The 22,266-nt window shown below is 47.3% G+C and overlaps 10 non-coding genes across 10 annotated transcripts; all 10 read left to right on the forward strand.

Annotated features, from left to right (window-relative positions):
- Positions 1-1,689: 1,689 nt before the first annotated feature.
- On the forward strand, positions 1,690-1,772 carry trnal-uag (transfer RNA leucine (anticodon UAG)). Its single transcript has one exon. It is a non-coding gene; the product is annotated as a tRNA-Leu (tRNA).
- A 1,937-nt stretch (positions 1,773-3,709) lies between these two features.
- On the forward strand, positions 3,710-3,792 carry trnal-uag (transfer RNA leucine (anticodon UAG)). Its single transcript has one exon. It is a non-coding gene; the product is annotated as a tRNA-Leu (tRNA).
- A 1,937-nt stretch (positions 3,793-5,729) lies between these two features.
- trnal-uag (transfer RNA leucine (anticodon UAG)) lies at positions 5,730-5,812 on the forward strand. Its single transcript has one exon. It is a non-coding gene; the product is annotated as a tRNA-Leu (tRNA).
- A 1,948-nt stretch (positions 5,813-7,760) lies between these two features.
- On the forward strand, positions 7,761-7,842 carry trnal-uag (transfer RNA leucine (anticodon UAG)). Its single transcript has one exon. It is a non-coding gene; the product is annotated as a tRNA-Leu (tRNA).
- A 1,948-nt stretch (positions 7,843-9,790) lies between these two features.
- Positions 9,791-9,872, forward strand: trnal-uag (transfer RNA leucine (anticodon UAG)). The gene has a single exon. It is a non-coding gene; the product is annotated as a tRNA-Leu (tRNA).
- A 1,937-nt stretch (positions 9,873-11,809) lies between these two features.
- Positions 11,810-11,891, forward strand: trnal-uag (transfer RNA leucine (anticodon UAG)). Its single transcript has one exon. It is a non-coding gene; the product is annotated as a tRNA-Leu (tRNA).
- Positions 11,892-13,828: 1,937 nt separating this feature from the next.
- On the forward strand, positions 13,829-13,910 carry trnal-uag (transfer RNA leucine (anticodon UAG)). The gene has a single exon. It is a non-coding gene; the product is annotated as a tRNA-Leu (tRNA).
- Positions 13,911-15,847: 1,937 nt separating this feature from the next.
- Positions 15,848-15,929, forward strand: trnal-uag (transfer RNA leucine (anticodon UAG)). Its single transcript has one exon. It is a non-coding gene; the product is annotated as a tRNA-Leu (tRNA).
- Positions 15,930-17,866: 1,937 nt separating this feature from the next.
- On the forward strand, positions 17,867-17,948 carry trnal-uag (transfer RNA leucine (anticodon UAG)). Its single transcript has one exon. It is a non-coding gene; the product is annotated as a tRNA-Leu (tRNA).
- A 1,937-nt stretch (positions 17,949-19,885) lies between these two features.
- Positions 19,886-19,967, forward strand: trnal-uag (transfer RNA leucine (anticodon UAG)). Its single transcript has one exon. It is a non-coding gene; the product is annotated as a tRNA-Leu (tRNA).
- Positions 19,968-22,266: the final 2,299 nt, after the last annotated feature.

A 22,266-nucleotide genomic window follows, 5' to 3' on the forward strand; every position in this document is an offset into this window, starting at 1 on the left:
CCACTTTTACATTTTTCTTTCTTCCATTTCTTGCAATCTATCGACCATTGCTGTCACTCGTGCACCCACCATCTCTCCGTCGTTTCCCCGTTCGCCCTTCCAAACTTGCCGGTTGAACAGCACCTCGTGTGCTGCAATCCGATTAATTTAACACGAGTATCTTTTTTTCATTCTAACCTATCCAGACAGCAAAAGTTACATTAAGACATGGTTAAGAGAAGATGCATTCTGCAAAAGAAAAGTGTGGGGGAGGGGATCTGGACCCTGACTTCAGGATGAGAGTCAGATGTGTTTTTCATAGCATTAGTCTGAGGAAGATGTGATTAGGAGGGCACATTATTCCTATTGTTCTCTCCTCTTAGAATTATGCAAAATTTCAGGCTCAATGCGTCATATTTTTTATCACACCTTATGCTTTACTTACAGCAACTTCCTTCTTGCAATAAACACAAGAACCTGCAACACAACTTTCAAAACACTTTATTCGCACCAACAGAAGCTGCAAATGCGGTAAAGTTGCAGCAGCCTTGGCCTTCCCCTTACTCTCAACGCATTCCTGCAGCGCCGCGCCGCCAGCACCAGATGATGCTCTTGGCCTTTACACGACAGGGAATACCTCCACACAAAACGGAACACCGTTACACAACACGGAGTACCTTTACACAACAGGAAACACATTACTCAATAGCGGACATCTTTACAAAGCACACAAAACCTCTAAAAAAACAGGGAGAATCTGTACACAACAGCGACCATCTTTACACAAGAGGGAACAATTTTATATAACAGGGAACATTTTTACACTACAGGGAATTTGTTTACACAGCAGAACGCACCTTCATGCATGTCTCTCTCTTCATCTCAGTCTCCGTTTCCCTGTCTTTCTACCTCCCTCTCTGTTTCTCTCGCAGTCTCGGTTTACCCTCAGTCTCTGTCTCTGCTTCGTGTTATTCGGCCTGTCTGTCTGTCTCTCTCTCTCTCTTTGTTTTCCGCAGTGTCTTTCTCTGTCCCTCCCTTTGTATGGCCAGAAAGACCCTTGCCGGTTTTTTCTGTGCCCTTTTGTGTCCGTCCCATTGTCGGTGGTGTAATACTGAGTGTCCTTGTGACATTGTGCAGCCAAGTGAGCCTGCAAACACGGGTGCTGCGGGGTCCGGGTCTCTGGGTGGTTTGAGGGCCATGCTATAGTTTACAACACAGCCTGGATGCTGACATTCGTCTCGCTAACACACAGGCCTGTGAGGCATCGGAACCTAAGCACCAGCCGGGATCCCCCACCAGCCGAAAGCAGAGTGGCGCAGCGGAAGCGTGCTGGGCCCATAACACAGAGGTCGATGGATCGAAACCATCCTCTGCTAGTCGCATTCTTATTTACACCAGCAATAAAATCCTCTATTGCTAGCAACAATCAAACGCACTTATTTTTATCACACTTTACTTACACCAACTTCCTGCTTGCAATACACAACAGGGATAAATTATGAATGAAATTTACAATGGTTGTGTTCCAGCAAACGTCTATTTATTAGAGTTGCCCTGTGAACACGTAGCTTCTTCTGATCCACTGGGTTGCATCAGAAGTGAGTTTGCCGTCCACGAATTTAATTTCCTTTTGTTTCCCCTGGTATTTACAAGACCATGCCACATTTCAATCACCAGGTACTAGTTTCAGATTCCGTAACAACGGGATGTGGTAGCGTGGCCGAGCGGTCTAAGGCGCTGGATTTAGGCTCCAGTCTCTTCGGGGGGCGTGGGTTCGAATCCCACCGCTGCCAGATATTGCGACATTCCTAAATTTCGTCGCTTCACCAATAGCAGTAAACCGGGCAGGCATGCCGGTTTTGTGTCACCTTTTCCTTCAGTTGCTACATACAGGCAGATCCGATTCGCAGAATTTCCACTGGTCCACAATTGGCCTGAACCCCGCACCGGACACGACAAACACCGTCACCCAACCAACTGAATTCAGGCCGTTCACTCACTCGTCTGCACACCTGCTGCCTCTCACTTATTCAGATATGCACCACTTTTACATTTTTCTTTCTTCCATTTCTTGCAATCTATCGACCATTGCTGTCACTCGTGCACCCACCATCTCTCCGTCGTTTCCCCGTTCGCCCTTCCAAACTTGCCGGTTGAACAGCACCTCGTGTGCTGCAATCCGATTAATTTAGCACGAGTATCTTTTTTTCATTCTAACCTATCCAGACAGCAAAAGTTACATTAAGACATGGTTAAGAGAAGATGCATTCTGCAAAAGAAAAGTGTGGGGGAGGGGATCTGGACCCTGACTTCAGGATGAGAGTCAGATGTGTTTTTCATAGCATTAGTCTGAGGAAGATGTGATTAGGAGGGCACATTATTCCTATTGTTCTCTCCTCTTAGAATTATGCAAAATTTCAGGCTCAATGCGTCATATTTTTTATCACACCTTATGCTTTACTTACAGCAACTTCCTTCTTGCAATAAACACAAGAACCTGCAACACAACTTTCAAAACACTTTATTCGCACCAACAGAAGCTGCAAATGCTGTAAAGTTGCAGCAGCCTTGGCCTTCCCCTTACTCTCAACGCATTCCTGCAGCGCCGCGCCGCCAGCACCAGATGATGCTCTTGGCCTTTACACGACAGGGAATACCTCCACACAAAACGGAACACCGTTACACAACACGGAGTACCTTTACACAACAGGAAACACATTACTCAATAGCGGACATCTTTACAAAGCACACAAAACCTCTAAAAAAACAGGGAGAATCTGTACACAACAGCGACCATCTTTACACAAGAGGGAACAATTTTATATAACAGGGAACATTTTTACACTACAGGGAATTTGTTTACACAGCAGAACGCACCTTCATGCATGTCTCTCTCTTCATCTCAGTCTCCGTTTCCCTGTCTTTCTACCTCCCTCTCTGTTTCTCTCGCAGTCTCGGTTTACCCTCAGTCTCTGTCTCTGCTTCGTGTTATTCGGCCTGTCTGTCTGTCTCTCTCTCTCTCTTTGTTTTCCGCAGTGTCTTTCTCTGTCCCTCCCTTTGTATGGCCAGAAAGACCCTTGCCGGTTTTTTCTGTGCCCTTTTGTGTCCGTCCCATTGTCGGTGGTGTAATACTGAGTGTCCTTGTGACATTGTGCAGCCAAGTGAGCCTGCAAACACGGGTGCTGCGGGGTCCGGGTCTCTGGGTGGTTTGAGGGCCATGCTATAGTTTACAACACAGCCTGGATGCTGACATTCGTCTCGCTAACACACAGGCCTGTGAGGCATCGGAACCTAAGCACCAGCCGGGATCCCCCACCAGCCGAAAGCAGAGTGGCGCAGCGGAAGCGTGCTGGGCCCATAACACAGAGGTCGATGGATCGAAACCATCCTCTGCTAGTCGCATTCTTATTTACACCAGCAATAAAATCCTCTATTGCTAGCAACAATCAAACGCACTTATTTTTATCACACTTTACTTACACCAACTTCCTGCTTGCAATACACAACAGGGATAAATTATGAATGAAATTTACAATGGTTGTGTTCCAGCAAACGTCTATTTATTAGAGTTGCCCTGTGAACACGTAGCTTCTTCTGATCCACTGGGTTGCATCAGAAGTGAGTTTGCCGTCCACGAATTTAATTTCCTTTTGTTTCCCCTGGTATTTACAAGACCATGCCACATTTCAATCACCAGGTACTAGTTTCAGATTCCGTAACAACGGGATGTGGTAGCGTGGCCGAGCGGTCTAAGGCGCTGGATTTAGGCTCCAGTCTCTTCGGGGGGCGTGGGTTCGAATCCCACCGCTGCCAGATATTGCGACATTCCTAAATTTCGTCGCTTCACCAATAGCAGTAAACCGGGCAGGCATGCCGGTTTTGTGTCACCTTTTCCTTCAGTTGCTACATACAGGCAGATCCGATTCGCAGAATTTCCACTGGTCCACAATTGGCCTGAACCCCGCACCGGACACGACAAACACCGTCACCCAACCAACTGAATTCAGGCCGTTCACTCACTCGTCTGCACACCTGCTGCCTCTCACTTATTCAGATATGCACCACTTTTACATTTTTCTTTCTTCCATTTCTTGCAATCTATCGACCATTGCTGTCACTCGTGCACCCACCATCTCTCCGTCGTTTCCCCGTTCGCCCTTCCAAACTTGCCGGTTGAACAGCACCTCGTGTGCTGCAATCCGATTAATTTAACACGAGTATCTTTTTTTCATTCTAACCTATCCAGACAGCAAAAGTTACATTAAGACATGGTTAAGAGAAGATGCATTCTGCAAAAGAAAAGTGTGGGGGAGGGGATCTGGACCCTGACTTCAGGATGAGAGTCAGATGTGTTTTTCATAGCATTAGTCTGAGGAAGATGTGATTAGGAGGGCACATTATTCCTATTGTTCTCTCCTCTTAGAATTATGCAAAATTTCAGGCTCAATGCGTCATATTTTTTATCACACCTTATGCTTTACTTACAGCAACTTCCTTCTTGCAATAAACACAAGAACCTGCAACACAACTTTCAAAACACTTTATTCGCACCAACAGAAGCTGCAAATGCTGTAAAGTTGCAGCAGCCTTGGCCTTCCCCTTACTCTCAACGCATTCCTGCAGCGCCGCGCCGCCAGCACCAGATGATGCTCTTGGCCTTTACACGACAGGGAATACCTCCACACAAAACGGAACACCGTTACACAACACGGAGTACCTTTACACAACAGGAAACACATTACTCAATAGCGGACATCTTTACAAAGCACACAAAACCTCTAAAAAAACAGGGAGAATCTGTACACAACAGCGACCATCTTTACACAAGAGGGAACAATTTTATATAACAGGGAACATTTTTACACTACAGGGAATTTGTTTACACAGCAGAACGCACCTTCATGCATGTCTCTCTCTTCATCTCAGTCTCCGTTTCCCTGTCTTTCTACCTCCCTCTCTGTTTCTCTCGCAGTCTCGGTTTACCCTCAGTCTCTGTCTCTGCTTCGTGTTATTCGGCCTGTCTGTCTGTCTCTCTCTCTCTCTTTGTTTTCCGCAGTGTCTTTCTCTGTCCCTCCCTTTGTATGGCCAGAAAGACCCTTGCCGGTTTTTTCTGTGCCCTTTTGTGTCCGTCCCATTGTCGGTGGTGTAATACTGAGTGTCCTTGTGACATTGTGCAGCCAAGTGAGCCTGCAAACACGGGTGCTGCGGGGTCCGGGTCTCTGGGTGGTTTGAGGGCCATGCTATAGTTTACAACACAGCCTGGATGCTGACATTCGTCTCGCTAACACACAGGCCTGTGAGGCATCGGAACCTAAGCACCAGCCGGGATCCCCCACCAGCCGAAAGCAGAGTGGCGCAGCGGAAGCGTGCTGGGCCCATAACACAGAGGTCGATGGATCGAAACCATCCTCTGCTAGTCGCATTCTTATTTACACCAGCAATAAAATCCTCTATTGCTAGCAACAATCAAACGCACTTATTTTTATCACACTTTACTTACACCAACTTCCTGCTTGCAATACACAACAGGGATAAATTATGAATGAAATTTACAATGGTTGTGTTCCAGCAAACGTCTATTTATTAGAGTTGCCCTGTGAACACGTAGCTTCTTCTGATCCACTGGGTTGCATCAGAAGTGAGTTTGCCGTCCACGAATTTAATTTCCTTTTGTTTCCCCTGGTATTTACAAGACCATGCCACATTTCAATCACCAGGTACTAGTTTCAGATTCCGTAACAACGGGATGTGGTAGCGTGGCCGAGCGGTCTAAGGCGCTGGATTTAGGCTCCAGTCTCTTCGGGGGGCGTGGGTTCGAATCCCACCGCTGCCAGATATTGCGACATTCCTAAATTTCGTCGCTTCACCAATAGCAGTAAACCGGGCAGGCATGCCGGTTTTGTGTCACCTTTTCCTTCAGTTGCTACATACAGGCAGATCCGATTCGCAGAATTTCCACTGGTCCACAATTGGCCTGAACCCCGCACCGGACACGACAAACACCGTCACCCAACCAACTGAATTCAGGCCGTTCACTCACTCGTCTGCACACCTGCTGCCTCTCACTTATTCAGATATGCACCACTTTTACATTTTTCTTTCTTCCATTTCTTGCAATCTATCGACCATTGCTGTCACTCGTGCACCCACCATCTCTCCGTCGTTTCCCCGTTCGCCCTTCCAAACTTGCCGGTTGAACAGCACCTCCCATTCACTCGTGTGCTGCAATCCGATTAATTTAACACGAGTATCTTTTTTTCATTCTAACCTATCCAGACAGCAAAAGTTACATTAAGACATGGTTAAGAGAAGATGCATTCTGCAAAAGAAAAGTGTGGGGGAGGGGATCTGGACCCTGACTTCAGGATGAGAGTCAGATGTGTTTTTCATAGCATTAGTCTGAGGAAGATGTGATTAGGAGGGCACATTATTCCTATTGTTCTCTCCTCTTAGAATTATGCAAAATTTCAGGCTCAATGCGTCAGGTTTTTTATCACACTTTATGCTTTACTTACAGCAACTTCCTTCTTGCAATAAACACAAGAACCTGCAACACAACTTTCAAAACACTTTATTCGCACCAACAGAAGCTGCAAATGCTGTAAAGTTGCAGCAGCCTTGGCCTTCCCCTTACTCTCAACGCATTCCTGCAGCGCCGCGCCGCCAGCACCAGATGATGCTCTTGGCCTTTACACGACAGGGAATACCTCCACACAAAACGGAACACCGTTACACAACACGGAGTACCTTTACACAACAGGAAACACATTACTCAATAGCGGACATCTTTACAAAGCACACAAAACCTCTAAAAAAAACAGGGAGAATCTGTACACAACAGCGACCATCTTTACACAAGAGGGAACAATTTTATTTAACATGGAACATTTTTACACTACAGGGAATTTGTTTACACAGCAGAACGCACCTTCATGCATGTCTCTCTCTTCATCTCAGTCTCCGTTTCCCTGTCTTTCCACCTCCCTCTCTGTTTCTCTCGCAGTCTCGGTTTACCCTCAGTCTCTGTCTCTGCTTCGTGTTATTCGGTCTCTCTGTCTGTCTCTCTCTCTCTCTTTGGTTTCCGCAGTGTCTTTCTCTGTCCCTCCCTTTGTATGGCCAGAAAGACCCTTGCCGGTTTTTTCTGTGTCCTTTTGTGTCCGTCCCATTGTCAGTGGTGTAATACTGAGTGTCCTTGTGACATTGTGCAGCCAAGTGAGCCTGCAAACACGGGTGCTGCGGGGTCCGGGTCTCTGGGTGGTTTGAGGGCCATGCTATAGTTTACAACACAGCCTGGATGCTGACATTCGTCTCGCTAACACACAGGCCTGTGAGGCATCGGAACCTAAGCACCAGCCGGGATCCCCCACCAGCCGAAAGCAGAGTGGCGCAGCGGAAGCGTGCTGGGCCCATAACCCAGAGGTCGATGGATCGAAACCATCCTCTGCTAGTCGCATTCTTATTTACACCAGCAATAAAATCCTCTATTGCTAGCAACAATCAAACGCACTTATTTTTATCACACTTTACTTACACCAACTTCCTGCTTGCAATACACAACAGGGATAAATTATGAATGAAATTTACAATGGTTGTGTTCCAGCAAACGTCTATTTATTAGAGTTGCCCTGTGAACACGTAGCTTCTTCTGATCCACTGGGTTGCATCAGAAGTGAGTTTGCCGTCCACGAATTTAATTTCCTTTTGTTTCCCCTGGTATTTACAAGACCATGCCACATTTCAATCACCAGGTACTAGTTTCAGATTCCGTAACAACGGGATGTGGTAGCGTGGCCGAGCGGTCTAAGGCGCTGGATTTAGGCTCCAGTCTCTTCGGGGGCGTGGGTTCGAATCCCACCGCTGCCAGATATTGCGACATTCCTAAATTTCGTCGCTTCACCAACAGCAGTAAACCGGGCAGGCCTGCCGGTTTTGTGTCACCTTTTCCTTCAGTTGCTACATACAGGCAGATCCGATTCGCAGAATTTCCACTGGTCCACAATTGGCCTGAACCCCGCACCGGACACTACAAACACCGTCACCCAACCAACTGAATTCAGGCCGTTCACTCACTCGTCTGCACACCTGCTGCCTCTCACTTATTCAGATATGCACCACTTTTACATTTTTCTTTCTTCCATTTCTTGCAATCTATCGACCATTGCTGTCACTCGTGCACCCACCATCTCTCCGTCGTTTCCCCGTTCGCCCTTCCAAACTTGCCGGTTGAACAGCACCTCCCATTCACTCGTGTGCTGCAATCCGATTAATTTAACACGAGTATCTTTTTTTCATTCTAACCTATCCAGACAGCAAAAGTTACATTAAGACATGGTTAAGAGAAGATGCATTCTGCAAAAGAAAAGTGTGGGGGAGGGGATCTGGACCCTGACTTCAGGATGAGAGTCAGATGTGTTTTTCATAGCATTAGTCTGAGGAAGATGTGATTAGGAGGGCACATTATTCCTATTGTTCTCTCCTCTTAGAATTATGCAAAATTTCAGGCTCAATGCGTCAGGTTTTTTATCACACTTTATGCTTTACTTACAGCAACTTCCTTCTTGCAATAAACACAAGAACCTGCAACACAACTTTCAAAACACTTTATTCGCACCAACAGAAGCTGCAAATGCTGTAAAGTTGCAGCAGCCTTGGCCTTCCCCTTACTCTCAACGCATTCCTGCAGCGCCGCGCCGCCAGCACCAGATGATGCTCTTGGCCTTTACACGACAGGGAATACCTCCACACAAAACGGAACACCGTTACACAACACGGAGTACCTTTACACAACAGGAAACACATTACTCAATAGCGGACATCTTTACAAAGCACACAAAACCTCTAAAAAAAACAGGGAGAATCTGTACACAACAGCGACCATCTTTACACAAGAGGGAACAATTTTATATAACAGGGAACATTTTTACACTACAGGGAATTTGTTTACACAGCAGAACGCACCTTCATGCATGTCTCTCTCTTCATCTCAGTCTCCGTTTCCCTGTCTTTCTACCTCCCTCTCTGTTTCTCTCGCAGTCTCGGTTTACCCTCAGTCTCTGTCTCTGCTTCGTGTTATTCGGCCTGTCTGTCTGTCTCTCTCTCTCTCTTTGTTTTCCGCAGTGTCTTTCTCTGTCCCTCCCTTTGTATGGCCAGAAAGACCCTTGCCGGTTTTTTCTGTGCCCTTTTGTGTCCGTCCCATTGTCGGTGGTGTAATACTGAGTGTCCTTGTGACATTGTGCAGCCAAGTGAGCCTGCAAACACGGGTGCTGCGGGGTCCGGGTCTCTGGGTGGTTTGAGGGCCATGCTATAGTTTACAACACAGCCTGGATGCTGACATTCGTCTCGCTAACACACAGGCCTGTGAGGCATCGGAACCTAAGCACCAGCCGGGATCCCCCACCAGCCGAAAGCAGAGTGGCGCAGCGGAAGCGTGCTGGGCCCATAACACAGAGGTCGATGGATCGAAACCATCCTCTGCTAGTCGCATTCTTATTTACACCAGCAATAAAATCCTCTATTGCTAGCAACAATCAAACGCACTTATTTTTATCACACTTTACTTACACCAACTTCCTGCTTGCAATACACAACAGGGATAAATTATGAATGAAATTTACAATGGTTGTGTTCCAGCAAACGTCTATTTATTAGAGTTGCCCTGTGAACACGTAGCTTCTTCTGATCCACTGGGTTGCATCAGAAGTGAGTTTGCCGTCCACGAATTTAATTTCCTTTTGTTTCCCCTGGTATTTACAAGACCATGCCACATTTCAATCACCAGGTACTAGTTTCAGATTCCGTAACAACGGGATGTGGTAGCGTGGCCGAGCGGTCTAAGGCGCTGGATTTAGGCTCCAGTCTCTTCGGGGGCGTGGGTTCGAATCCCACCGCTGCCAGATATTGCGACATTCCTAAATTTCGTCGCTTCACCAACAGCAGTAAACCGGGCAGGCATGCCGGTTTTGTGTCACCTTTTCCTTCAGTTGCTACATACAGGCAGATCCGATTCGCAGAATTTCCACTGGTCCACAATTGGCCTGAACCCCGCACCGGACACGACAAACACCGTCACCCAACCAACTGAATTCAGGCCGGTCACTCACTCGTCTGCACACCTGCTGCCTCTCACTTATTCAGATATGCACCACTTTTACATTTTTCTTTCTTCCATTTCTTGCAATCTATCGACCATTGCTGTCACTCGTGCACCCACCATCTCTCCGTCGTTTCCCCGTTCGCCCTTCCAAACTTGCCGGTTGAACAGCACCTCGTGTGCTGCAATCCGATTAATTTAACACGAGTATCTTTCTTTCATTCTAACCTATCCAGACAGCAAAAGTTACATTAAGACATGGTTAAGAGAAGATGCATTCTGCAAAAGAAAAGTGTGGGGGAGGGGATCTGGACCCTGACTTCAGGATGAGAGTCAGATGTGTTTTTCATAGCATTAGTCTGAGGAAGATGTGATTAGGAGGGCACATTATTCCTATTGTTCTCTCCTCTTAGAATTATGCAAAATTTCAGGCTCAATGCGTCATATTTTTTATCACACCTTATGCTTTACTTACAGCAACTTCCTTCTTGCAATAAACACAAGAACCTGCAACACAACTTTCAAAACACTTTATTCGCTCCAACAGAAGCTGCAAATGCTGTAAAGTTGCAGCAGCCTTGGCCTTCCCCTTACTCTCAACGCATTCCTGCAGCGCCGCGCCGCCAGCACCAGATGATGCTCTTGGCCTTTACACGACAGGGAATACCTCCACACAAAACGGAACACCGTTACACAACACGGAGTACCTTTACACAACAGGAAACACATTACTCAATAGCGGACATCTTTACAAAGCACAGAAAACCTCTAAAAAAACAGGGAGAATCTGTACACAACAGCGACCATCTTTACACAAGAGGGAACAATTTTATATAACAGGGAACATTTTTACACTACAGGGAATTTGTTTACACAGCAGAACGCACCTTCATGCATGTCTCTCTCTTCATCTCAGTCTCCGTTTCCCTGTCTTTCTACCTCCCTCTCTGTTTCTCTCGCAGTCTCGGTTTACCCTCAGTCTCTGTCTCTGCTTCGTGTTATTCGGCCTGTCTGTCTGTCTCTCTCTCTCTCTTTGGTTTCCGCAGTGTCTTTCTCTGTCCCTCCCTTTGTATGGCCAGAAAGACCCTTGCCGGTTTTTTCTGTGCCCTTTTGTGTCCGTCCCATTGTCGGTGGTGTAATACTGAGTGTCCTTGTGACATTGTGCAGCCAAGTGAGCCTGCAAACACGGGTGCTGCGGGGTCCGGGTCTCTGGGTGGTTTGAGGGCCATGCTATAGTTTACAACACAGCCTGGATGCTGACATTCGTCTCGCTAACACACAGGCCTGTGAGGCATCGGAACCTAAGCACCAGCCGGGATCCCCCACCAGCCGAAAGCAGAGTGGCGCAGCGGAAGCGTGCTGGGCCCATAACCCAGAGGTCGATGGATCGAAACCATCCTCTGCTAGTCGCATTCTTATTTACACCAGCAATAAAATCCTCTATTGCTAGCAACAATCAAACGCACTTATTTTTATCACACTTTACTTACACCAACTTCCTGCTTGCAATACACAACAGGGATAAATTATGAATGAAATTTACAATGGTTGTGTTCCAGCAAACGTCTATTTATTAGAGTTGCCCTGTGAACACGTAGCTTCTTCTGATCCACTGGGTTGCATCAGAAGTGAGTTTGCCGTCCACGAATTTAATTTCCTTTTGTTTCCCCTGGTATTTACAAGACCATGCCACATTTCAATCACCAGGTATTAGTTTCAGATTCCGTAACAACGGGATGTGGTAGCGTGGCCGAGCGGTCTAAGGCGCTGGATTTAGGCTCCAGTCTTTTCGGGGGCGTGGGTTCAAATCCCACCGCTGCCAGATATTGCGACATTCCTAAATTTCGTCGCTTCACCAACAGCAGTAAACCGGGCAGGCATGCCGGTTTTGTGTCACCTTTTCCTTCAGTTGCTACATACAGGCAGATCCGATTCGCAGAATTTCCACTGGTCCACAATTGGCCTGAACCCCGCACCGGACACGACAAACACCGTCACCCAACCAACTGAATTCAGGCCGGTCACTCACTCGTCTGCACACCTGCTGCCTCTCACTTATTCAGATATGCACCACTTTTACATTTTTCTTTCTTCCATTTCTTGCAATCTATCGACCATTGCTGTCACTCGTGCACCCACCATCTCTCCGTCGTTTCCCCGTTCGCCCTTCCAAACTTGCCGGTTGAACAGCACCTCGTGTGCTGCAATCCGATTAATTTAACACGAGTATCTTTCTTTCATTCTAACCTATCCAGACAGCAAAAGTTACATTAAGACATGGTTAAGAGAAGATGCATTCTGCAAAAGAAAAGTGTGGGGGAGGGGATCTGGACCCTGACTTCAGGATGAGAGTCAGATGTGTTTTTCATAGCATTAGTCTGAGGAAGATGTGATTAGGAGGGCACATTATTCCTATTGTTCTCTCCTCTTAGAATTATGCAAAATTTCAGGCTCAATGCGTCATATTTTTTATCACACCTTATGCTTTACTTACAGCAACTTCCTTCTTGCAATAAACACAAGAACCTGCAACACAACTTTCAAAACACTTTATTCGCTCCAACAGAAGCTGCAAATGCTGTAAAGTTGCAGCAGCCTTGGCCTTCCCCTTACTCTCAACGCATTCCTGCAGCGCCGCGCCGCCAGCACCAGATGATGCTCTTGGCCTTTACACGACAGGGAATACCTCCACACAAAACGGAACACCGTTACACAACACGGAGTACCTTTACACAACAGGAAACACATTACTCAATAGCGGACATCTTTACAAAGCACAGAAAACCTCTAAAAAAACAGGGAGAATCTGTACACAACAGCGACCATCTTTACACAAGAGGGAACAATTTTATATAACAGGGAACATTTTTACACTACAGGGAATTTGTTTACACAGCAGAACGCACCTTCATGCATGTCTCTCTCTTCATCTCAGTCTCCGTTTCCCTGTCTTTCTACCTCCCTCTCTGTTTCTCTCGCAGTCTCGGTTTACCCTCAGTCTCTGTCTCTGCTTCGTGTTATTCGGCCTGTCTGTCTGTCTCTCTCTCTCTCTTTGGTTTCCGCAGTGTCTTTCTCTGTCCCTCCCTTTGTATGGCCAGAAAGACCCTTGCCGGTTTTTTCTGTGCCCTTTTGTGTCCGTCCCATTGTCGGTGGTGTAATACTGAGTGTCCTTGTGACATTGTGCAGCCAAGTGAGCCTGCAAACACGGGTGCTGCGGGGTCCGGGTCTCTGGGTGGTTTGAGGGCCATGCTATAGTTTACAACACAGCCTGGATGCTGACATTCGTCTCGCTAACACACAGGCCTGTGAGGCATCGGAACCTAAGCACCAGCCGGGATCCCCCACCAGCCGAAAGCAGAGTGGCGCAGCGGAAGCGTGCTGGGCCCATAACCCAGAGGTCGATGGATCGAAACCATCCTCTGCTAGTCGCATTCTTATTTACACCAGCAATAAAATCCTCTATTGCTAGCAACAATCAAACGCACTTATTTTTATCACACTTTACTTACACCAACTTCCTGCTTGCAATACACAACAGGGATAAATTATGAATGAAATTTACAATGGTTGTGTTCCAGCAAACGTCTATTTATTAGAGTTGCCCTGTGAACACGTAGCTTCTTCTGATCCACTGGGTTGCATCAGAAGTGAGTTTGCCGTCCACGAATTTAATTTCCTTTTGTTTCCCCTGGTATTTACAAGACCATGCCACATTTCAATCACCAGGTATTAGTTTCAGATTCCGTAACAACGGGATGTGGTAGCGTGGCCGAGCGGTCTAAGGCGCTGGATTTAGGCTCCAGTCTTTTCGGGGGCGTGGGTTCAAATCCCACCGCTGCCAGATATTGCGACATTCCTAAATTTCGTCGCTTCACCAACAGCAGTAAACCGGGCAGGCATGCCGGTTTTGTGTCACCTTTTCCTTCAGTTGCTACATACAGGCAGATCCGATTCGCAGAATTTCCACTGGTCCACAATTGGCCTGAACCCCGCACCGGACACGACAAACACCGTCACCCAACCAACTGAATTCAGGCCGGTCACTCACTCGTCTGCACACCTGCTGCCTCTCACTTATTCAGATATGCACCACTTTTACATTTTTCTTTCTTCCATTTCTTGCAATCTATCGACCATTGCTGTCACTCGTGCACCCACCATCTCTCCGTCGTTTCCCCGTTCGCCCTTCCAAACTTGCCGGTTGAACAGCACCTCGTGTGCTGCAATCCGATTAATTTAACACGAGTATCTTTCTTTCATTCTAACCTATCCAGACAGCAAAAGTTACATTAAGACATGGTTAAGAGAAGATGCATTCTGCAAAAGAAAAGTGTGGGGGAGGGGATCTGGACCCTGACTTCAGGATGAGAGTCAGATGTGTTTTTCATAGCATTAGTCTGAGGAAGATGTGATTAGGAGGGCACATTATTCCTATTGTTCTCTCCTCTTAGAATTATGCAAAATTTCAGGCTCAATGCGTCATATTTTTTATCACACCTTATGCTTTACTTACAGCAACTTCCTTCTTGCAATAAACACAAGAACCTGCAACACAACTTTCAAAACACTTTATTCGCTCCAACAGAAGCTGCAAATGCTGTAAAGTTGCAGCAGCCTTGGCCTTCCCCTTACTCTCAACGCATTCCTGCAGCGCCGCGCCGCCAGCACCAGATGATGCTCTTGGCCTTTACACGACAGGGAATACCTCCACACAAAACGGAACACCGTTACACAACACGGAGTACCTTTACACAACAGGAAACACATTACTCAATAGCGGACATCTTTACAAAGCACAGAAAACCTCTAAAAAAACAGGGAGAATCTGTACACAACAGCGACCATCTTTACACAAGAGGGAACAATTTTATATAACAGGGAACATTTTTACACTACAGGGAATTTGTTTACACAGCAGAACGCACCTTCATGCATGTCTCTCTCTTCATCTCAGTCTCCGTTTCCCTGTCTTTCTACCTCCCTCTCTGTTTCTCTCGCAGTCTCGGTTTACCCTCAGTCTCTGTCTCTGCTTCGTGTTATTCGGCCTGTCTGTCTGTCTCTCTCTCTCTCTTTGGTTTCCGCAGTGTCTTTCTCTGTCCCTCCCTTTGTATGGCCAGAAAGACCCTTGCCGGTTTTTTCTGTGCCCTTTTGTGTCCGTCCCATTGTCGGTGGTGTAATACTGAGTGTCCTTGTGACATTGTGCAGCCAAGTGAGCCTGCAAACACGGGTGCTGCGGGGTCCGGGTCTCTGGGTGGTTTGAGGGCCATGCTATAGTTTACAACACAGCCTGGATGCTGACATTCGTCTCGCTAACACACAGGCCTGTGAGGCATCGGAACCTAAGCACCAGCCGGGATCCCCCACCAGCCGAAAGCAGAGTGGCGCAGCGGAAGCGTGCTGGGCCCATAACCCAGAGGTCGATGGATCGAAACCATCCTCTGCTAGTCGCATTCTTATTTACACCAGCAATAAAATCCTCTATTGCTAGCAACAATCAAACGCACTTATTTTTATCACACTTTACTTACACCAACTTCCTGCTTGCAATACACAACAGGGATAAATTATGAATGAAATTTACAATGGTTGTGTTCCAGCAAACGTCTATTTATTAGAGTTGCCCTGTGAACACGTAGCTTCTTCTGATCCACTGGGTTGCATCAGAAGTGAGTTTGCCGTCCACGAATTTAATTTCCTTTTGTTTCCCCTGGTATTTACAAGACCATGCCACATTTCAATCACCAGGTATTAGTTTCAGATTCCGTAACAACGGGATGTGGTAGCGTGGCCGAGCGGTCTAAGGCGCTGGATTTAGGCTCCAGTCTTTTCGGGGGCGTGGGTTCAAATCCCACCGCTGCCAGATATTGCGACATTCCTAAATTTCGTCGCTTCACCAACAGCAGTAAACCGGGCAGGCATGCCGGTTTTGTGTCACCTTTTCCTTCAGTTGCTACATACAGGCAGATCCGATTCGCAGAATTTCCACTGGTCCACAATTGGCCTGAACCCCGCACCGGACACGACAAACACCGTCACCCAACCAACTGAATTCAGGCCGGTCACTCACTCGTCTGCACACCTGCTGCCTCTCACTTATTCAGATATGCACCACTTTTACATTTTTCTTTCTTCCATTTCTTGCAATCTATCGACCATTGCTGTCACTCGTGCACCCACCATCTCTCCGTCGTTTCCCCGTTCGCCCTTCCAAACTTGCCGGTTGAACAGCACCTCGTGTGCTGCAATCCGATTAATTTAACACGAGTATCTTTCTTTCATTCTAACCTATCCAGACAGCAAAAGTTACATTAAGACATGGTTAAGAGAAGATGCATTCTGCAAAAGAAAAGTGTGGGGGAGGGGATCTGGACCCTGACTTCAGGATGAGAGTCAGATGTGTTTTTCATAGCATTAGTCTGAGGAAGATGTGATTAGGAGGGCACATTATTCCTATTGTTCTCTCCTCTTAGAATTATGCAAAATTTCAGGCTCAATGCGTCATATTTTTTATCACACCTTATGCTTTACTTACAGCAACTTCCTTCTTGCAATAAACACAAGAACCTGCAACACAACTTTCAAAACACTTTATTCGCTCCAACAGAAGCTGCAAATGCTGTAAAGTTGCAGCAGCCTTGGCCTTCCCCTTACTCTCAACGCATTCCTGCAGCGCCGCGCCGCCAGCACCAGATGATGCTCTTGGCCTTTACACGACAGGGAATACCTCCACACAAAACGGAACACCGTTACACAACACGGAGTACCTTTACACAACAGGAAACACATTACTCAATAGCGGACATCTTTACAAAGCACAGAAAACCTCTAAAAAAACAGGGAGAATCTGTACACAACAGCGACCATCTTTACACAAGAGGGAACAATTTTATATAACAGGGAACATTTTTACACTACAGGGAATTTGTTTACACAGCAGAACGCACCTTCATGCATGTCTCTCTCTTCATCTCAGTCTCCGTTTCCCTGTCTTTCTACCTCCCTCTCTGTTTCTCTCGCAGTCTCGGTTTACCCTCAGTCTCTGTCTCTGCTTCGTGTTATTCGGCCTGTCTGTCTGTCTCTCTCTCTCTCTTTGGTTTCCGCAGTGTCTTTCTCTGTCCCTCCCTTTGTATGGCCAGAAAGACCCTTGCCGGTTTTTTCTGTGCCCTTTTGTGTCCGTCCCATTGTCGGTGGTGTAATACTGAGTGTCCTTGTGACATTGTGCAGCCAAGTGAGCCTGCAAACACGGGTGCTGCGGGGTCCGGGTCTCTGGGTGGTTTGAGGGCCATGCTATAGTTTACAACACAGCCTGGATGCTGACATTCGTCTCGCTAACACACAGGCCTGTGAGGCATCGGAACCTAAGCACCAGCCGGGATCCCCCACCAGCCGAAAGCAGAGTGGCGCAGCGGAAGCGTGCTGGGCCCATAACCCAGAGGTCGATGGATCGAAACCATCCTCTGCTAGTCGCATTCTTATTTACACCAGCAATAAAATCCTCTATTGCTAGCAACAATCAAACGCACTTATTTTTATCACACTTTACTTACACCAACTTCCTGCTTGCAATACACAACAGGGATAAATTATGAATGAAATTTACAATGGTTGTGTTCCAGCAAACGTCTATTTATTAGAGTTGCCCTGTGAACACGTAGCTTCTTCTGATCCACTGGGTTGCATCAGAAGTGAGTTTGCCGTCCACGAATTTAATTTCCTTTTGTTTCCCCTGGTATTTACAAGACCATGCCACATTTCAATCACCAGGTATTAGTTTCAGATTCCGTAACAACGGGATGTGGTAGCGTGGCCGAGCGGTCTAAGGCGCTGGATTTAGGCTCCAGTCTTTTCGGGGGCGTGGGTTCAAATCCCACCGCTGCCAGATATTGCGACATTCCTAAATTTCGTCGCTTCACCAACAGCAGTAAACCGGGCAGGCATGCCGGTTTTGTGTCACCTTTTCCTTCAGTTGCTACATACAGGCAGATCCGATTCGCAGAATTTCCACTGGTCCACAATTGGCCTGAACCCCGCACCGGACACGACAAACACCGTCACCCAACCAACTGAATTCAGGCCGGTCACTCACTCGTCTGCACACCTGCTGCCTCTCACTTATTCAGATATGCACCACTTTTACATTTTTCTTTCTTCCATTTCTTGCAATCTATCGACCATTGCTGTCACTCGTGCACCCACCATCTCTCCGTCGTTTCCCCGTTCGCCCTTCCAAACTTGCCGGTTGAACAGCACCTCGTGTGCTGCAATCCGATTAATTTAACACGAGTATCTTTCTTTCATTCTAACCTATCCAGACAGCAAAAGTTACATTAAGACATGGTTAAGAGAAGATGCATTCTGCAAAAGAAAAGTGTGGGGGAGGGGATCTGGACCCTGACTTCAGGATGAGAGTCAGATGTGTTTTTCATAGCATTAGTCTGAGGAAGATGTGATTAGGAGGGCACATTATTCCTATTGTTCTCTCCTCTTAGAATTATGCAAAATTTCAGGCTCAATGCGTCATATTTTTTATCACACCTTATGCTTTACTTACAGCAACTTCCTTCTTGCAATAAACACAAGAACCTGCAACACAACTTTCAAAACACTTTATTCGCTCCAACAGAAGCTGCAAATGCTGTAAAGTTGCAGCAGCCTTGGCCTTCCCCTTACTCTCAACGCATTCCTGCAGCGCCGCGCCGCCAGCACCAGATGATGCTCTTGGCCTTTACACGACAGGGAATACCTCCACACAAAACGGAACACCGTTACACAACACGGAGTACCTTTACACAACAGGAAACACATTACTCAATAGCGGACATCTTTACAAAGCACAGAAAACCTCTAAAAAAACAGGGAGAATCTGTACACAACAGCGACCATCTTTACACAAGAGGGAACAATTTTATATAACAGGGAACATTTTTACACTACAGGGAATTTGTTTACACAGCAGAACGCACCTTCATGCATGTCTCTCTCTTCATCTCAGTCTCCGTTTCCCTGTCTTTCTACCTCCCTCTCTGTTTCTCTCGCAGTCTCGGTTTACCCTCAGTCTCTGTCTCTGCTTCGTGTTATTCGGCCTGTCTGTCTGTCTCTCTCTCTCTCTTTGGTTTCCGCAGTGTCTTTCTCTGTCCCTCCCTTTGTATGGCCAGAAAGACCCTTGCCGGTTTTTTCTGTGCCCTTTTGTGTCCGTCCCATTGTCGGTGGTGTAATACTGAGTGTCCTTGTGACATTGTGCAGCCAAGTGAGCCTGCAAACACGGGTGCTGCGGGGTCCGGGTCTCTGGGTGGTTTGAGGGCCATGCTATAGTTTACAACACAGCCTGGATGCTGACATTCGTCTCGCTAACACACAGGCCTGTGAGGCATCGGAACCTAAGCACCAGCCGGGATCCCCCACCAGCCGAAAGCAGAGTGGCGCAGCGGAAGCGTGCTGGGCCCATAACCCAGAGGTCGATGGATTGAAACCATCCTCTGCTAGTCGCATTCTTATTTACACCAGCAATAAAATCCTCTATTGCTAGCAACAATCAAACGCACTTATTTTTATCACACTTTACTTACACCAACTTCCTGCTTGCAATACACAACAGGGATAAATTATGAATGAAATTTACAATGGTTGTGTTCCAGCAAACGTCTATTTATTAGAGTTGCCCTGTGAACACGTAGCTTCTTCTGATCCACTGGGTTGCATCAGAAGTGAGTTTGCCGTCCACGAATTTAATTTCCTTTTGTTTCCCCTGGTATTTACAAGACCATGCCACATTTCAATCACCAGGTATTAGTTTCAGATTCCGTAACAACGGGATGTGGTAGCGTGGCCGAGCGGTCTAAGGCGCTGGATTTAGGCTCCAGTCTTTTCGGGGGCGTGGGTTCAAATCCCACCGCTGCCAGATATTGCGACATTCCTAAATTTCGTCGCTTCACCAACAGCAGTAAACCGGGCAGGCATGCCGGTTTTGTGTCACCTTTTCCTTCAGTTGCTACATACAGGCAGATCCGATTCGCAGAATTTCCACTGGTCCACAATTGGCCTGAACCCCGCACCGGACACGACAAACACCGTCACCCAGCCAACTGAATTCAGGCCGTTCACTCACTCGTCTGCACACCTGCTGCCTCTCACTTATTCAGATATGCACCACTTTTACATTTTTCTTTCTTCCATTTCTTGCAATCTATCGACCGTGCTCCCCCATTGCTGTCACTCGCGCACCCACCATCTCTCCGTTGTTTCCCCGTTCGCCCTTCCAAACTTGCCGGTTGAACAGCACCTCCCATTCACTCGTGTGCTGCAATCCGATTAATTTAACACGAGTATCTTTTTTTCATCCTAACCTATCCAGACAGCGAAAGTTACATTAAGACATGGTTAAGAGAAGATGCATTCTGCAAAAGAAAAGTGTGGGGGAGGGGATCTGGACCCTGACTTCAGGATGAGAGTCAGATGTGTTTTTCATAGCATTAGTCTGAGGAAGATGTGATTAGGAGGGCACATTATTCCTATTGTTCTCTCCTCTTATAATTATGAAAAATTTCAGGCTCAATGCGTCAGGTTTTTTATCACACTTTATGCTTTACTTACAGCAACTTCCTTCTTGCAATAAACACAAGAAACTGCAACACAACTTTCAAAACAGCGATCATCTTTACACAAGAGGGAACAATTTAATATAACAAGGTGTTGCAGAGCCACTGAGGGACTCTGGACAACTGTACATAATTCAGTTTAACGATGTGTTAGCTACAGACTAATCTGTACCATTGTGTATACTGTTTGCATGTGCATTGTGCGGTCCCTTTAAGAGCGCGGGCAAACGCGACGACTTCATGCCGCTAATCACGTGACCACCCAAACGTGGTAATAACGTGATGATGTCATGACGCCATCCACGGGACTGTCCAGGCAGTCCTCGTGGACCCTCCGACCTGTTAAGACCTGTATTCCTAGTTCGCTTGCATCTATCTGTTTAAACTCGTTAGTTTGACATTAAAAACCTTTTCTGATTGATTGCCTGCATCGAACTCAATCTCTAAATTCGCAAAAGGAGCAAAGCATGGAGGCAAACGCCGTTTCATTGAAGCTGCCGCAGTTCTGGGAGCAACAAACGACCTCGTGGTTCATCCAATTTAAATCCAAGTTCGCCCTGAGAGGCATCATCGATGATCAGACCCGATAATTATACGCGGTCTCTGCACTTGACAGCTCTGCTGCCTCATGGATCATCTGTCTTCTCGAGAGCCCTTCTACGGCCTGCAAGTATGAGACCCTCAAGGCACGGTTGCAACAGGTTTTCGGGATCACAAAATCAGAGCGCGCCCGTCGGCTGCTCGCTATGCCCAGGATCGGGGACTCCAAACCTTCCAAGCTGATGAGCCAAATGCTCACACTCCTCGGCTCCGAACCACAATGCTTTCTCTTCAGAGAGTTATTCCTCAGCCAATTACCGGAGCAAGAGCAAGTGGCCTTGGCTGGATCCGAGGTCGAAGACTGCGCAGCGCTCACTGCCGAGGCAGACAAAATATTCAGTTACGCAACAGCACTGTGCTGCCATGAGGCGCCCATCCCCTACAGATGCCACGCCAGCTCCTCAGCCCGCGGGGCTGTGCTTCTACCACGCGTGGTTTGGCGTGAAGGCGAGATGTTGCCGCCCTCCCTAGAGCTTCGCTCAAAAAAAAAACAACAACTCCGTCCAATGAAGAACGGGTCTAACGGGTGCCCCGCGGCCACAATGGCAATCGGCAATGCAGGCAAGCTGCTCTACCTCATAGGTACCCTCTCCGGTCGTCGGTTCCTGTGCGACACCAGAGCACAGTGCAGCATTCTGCCCACATCAGCTCTTGATGTAGAGGCTGTGAGGCACGGCCTCCCCCTCGAAGTGGCTAATGGCGGAGCTATCCAGACCTTGGGCAGACGGCGGGTCCTGGTGTGCTTCGGCAGCCAGCGGTTTTTCTGGGAATTCGTTACGGCCAAGGATTTAAAGGCCATTCTTGGTGCACATTTCCTGTGTGCCAACGGCCTCCTGGTCGATGTAAGGAACTGGCAGCTGATCAACATGGCCACCTTTCACTCTATCCCTTGCCACTGTAGTAACAACATGTCATGCACCATCTCCTGCGCTTTCCCGACTCCGAATGCACGGGCCCGGCGCCTCGAACTGGGCAAGATAGCGGTCGCGAAGGCGGAGTTCC

This window comes from Somniosus microcephalus, unplaced genomic scaffold (genome assembly GCF_052327205.1).
Source record: "Somniosus microcephalus isolate GS21.2 unplaced genomic scaffold, FLI_Smic_1.0 unresolved_chr3, whole genome shotgun sequence".
Lineage (NCBI taxonomy): Eukaryota > Metazoa > Chordata > Chondrichthyes > Squaliformes > Somniosidae > Somniosus > Somniosus microcephalus.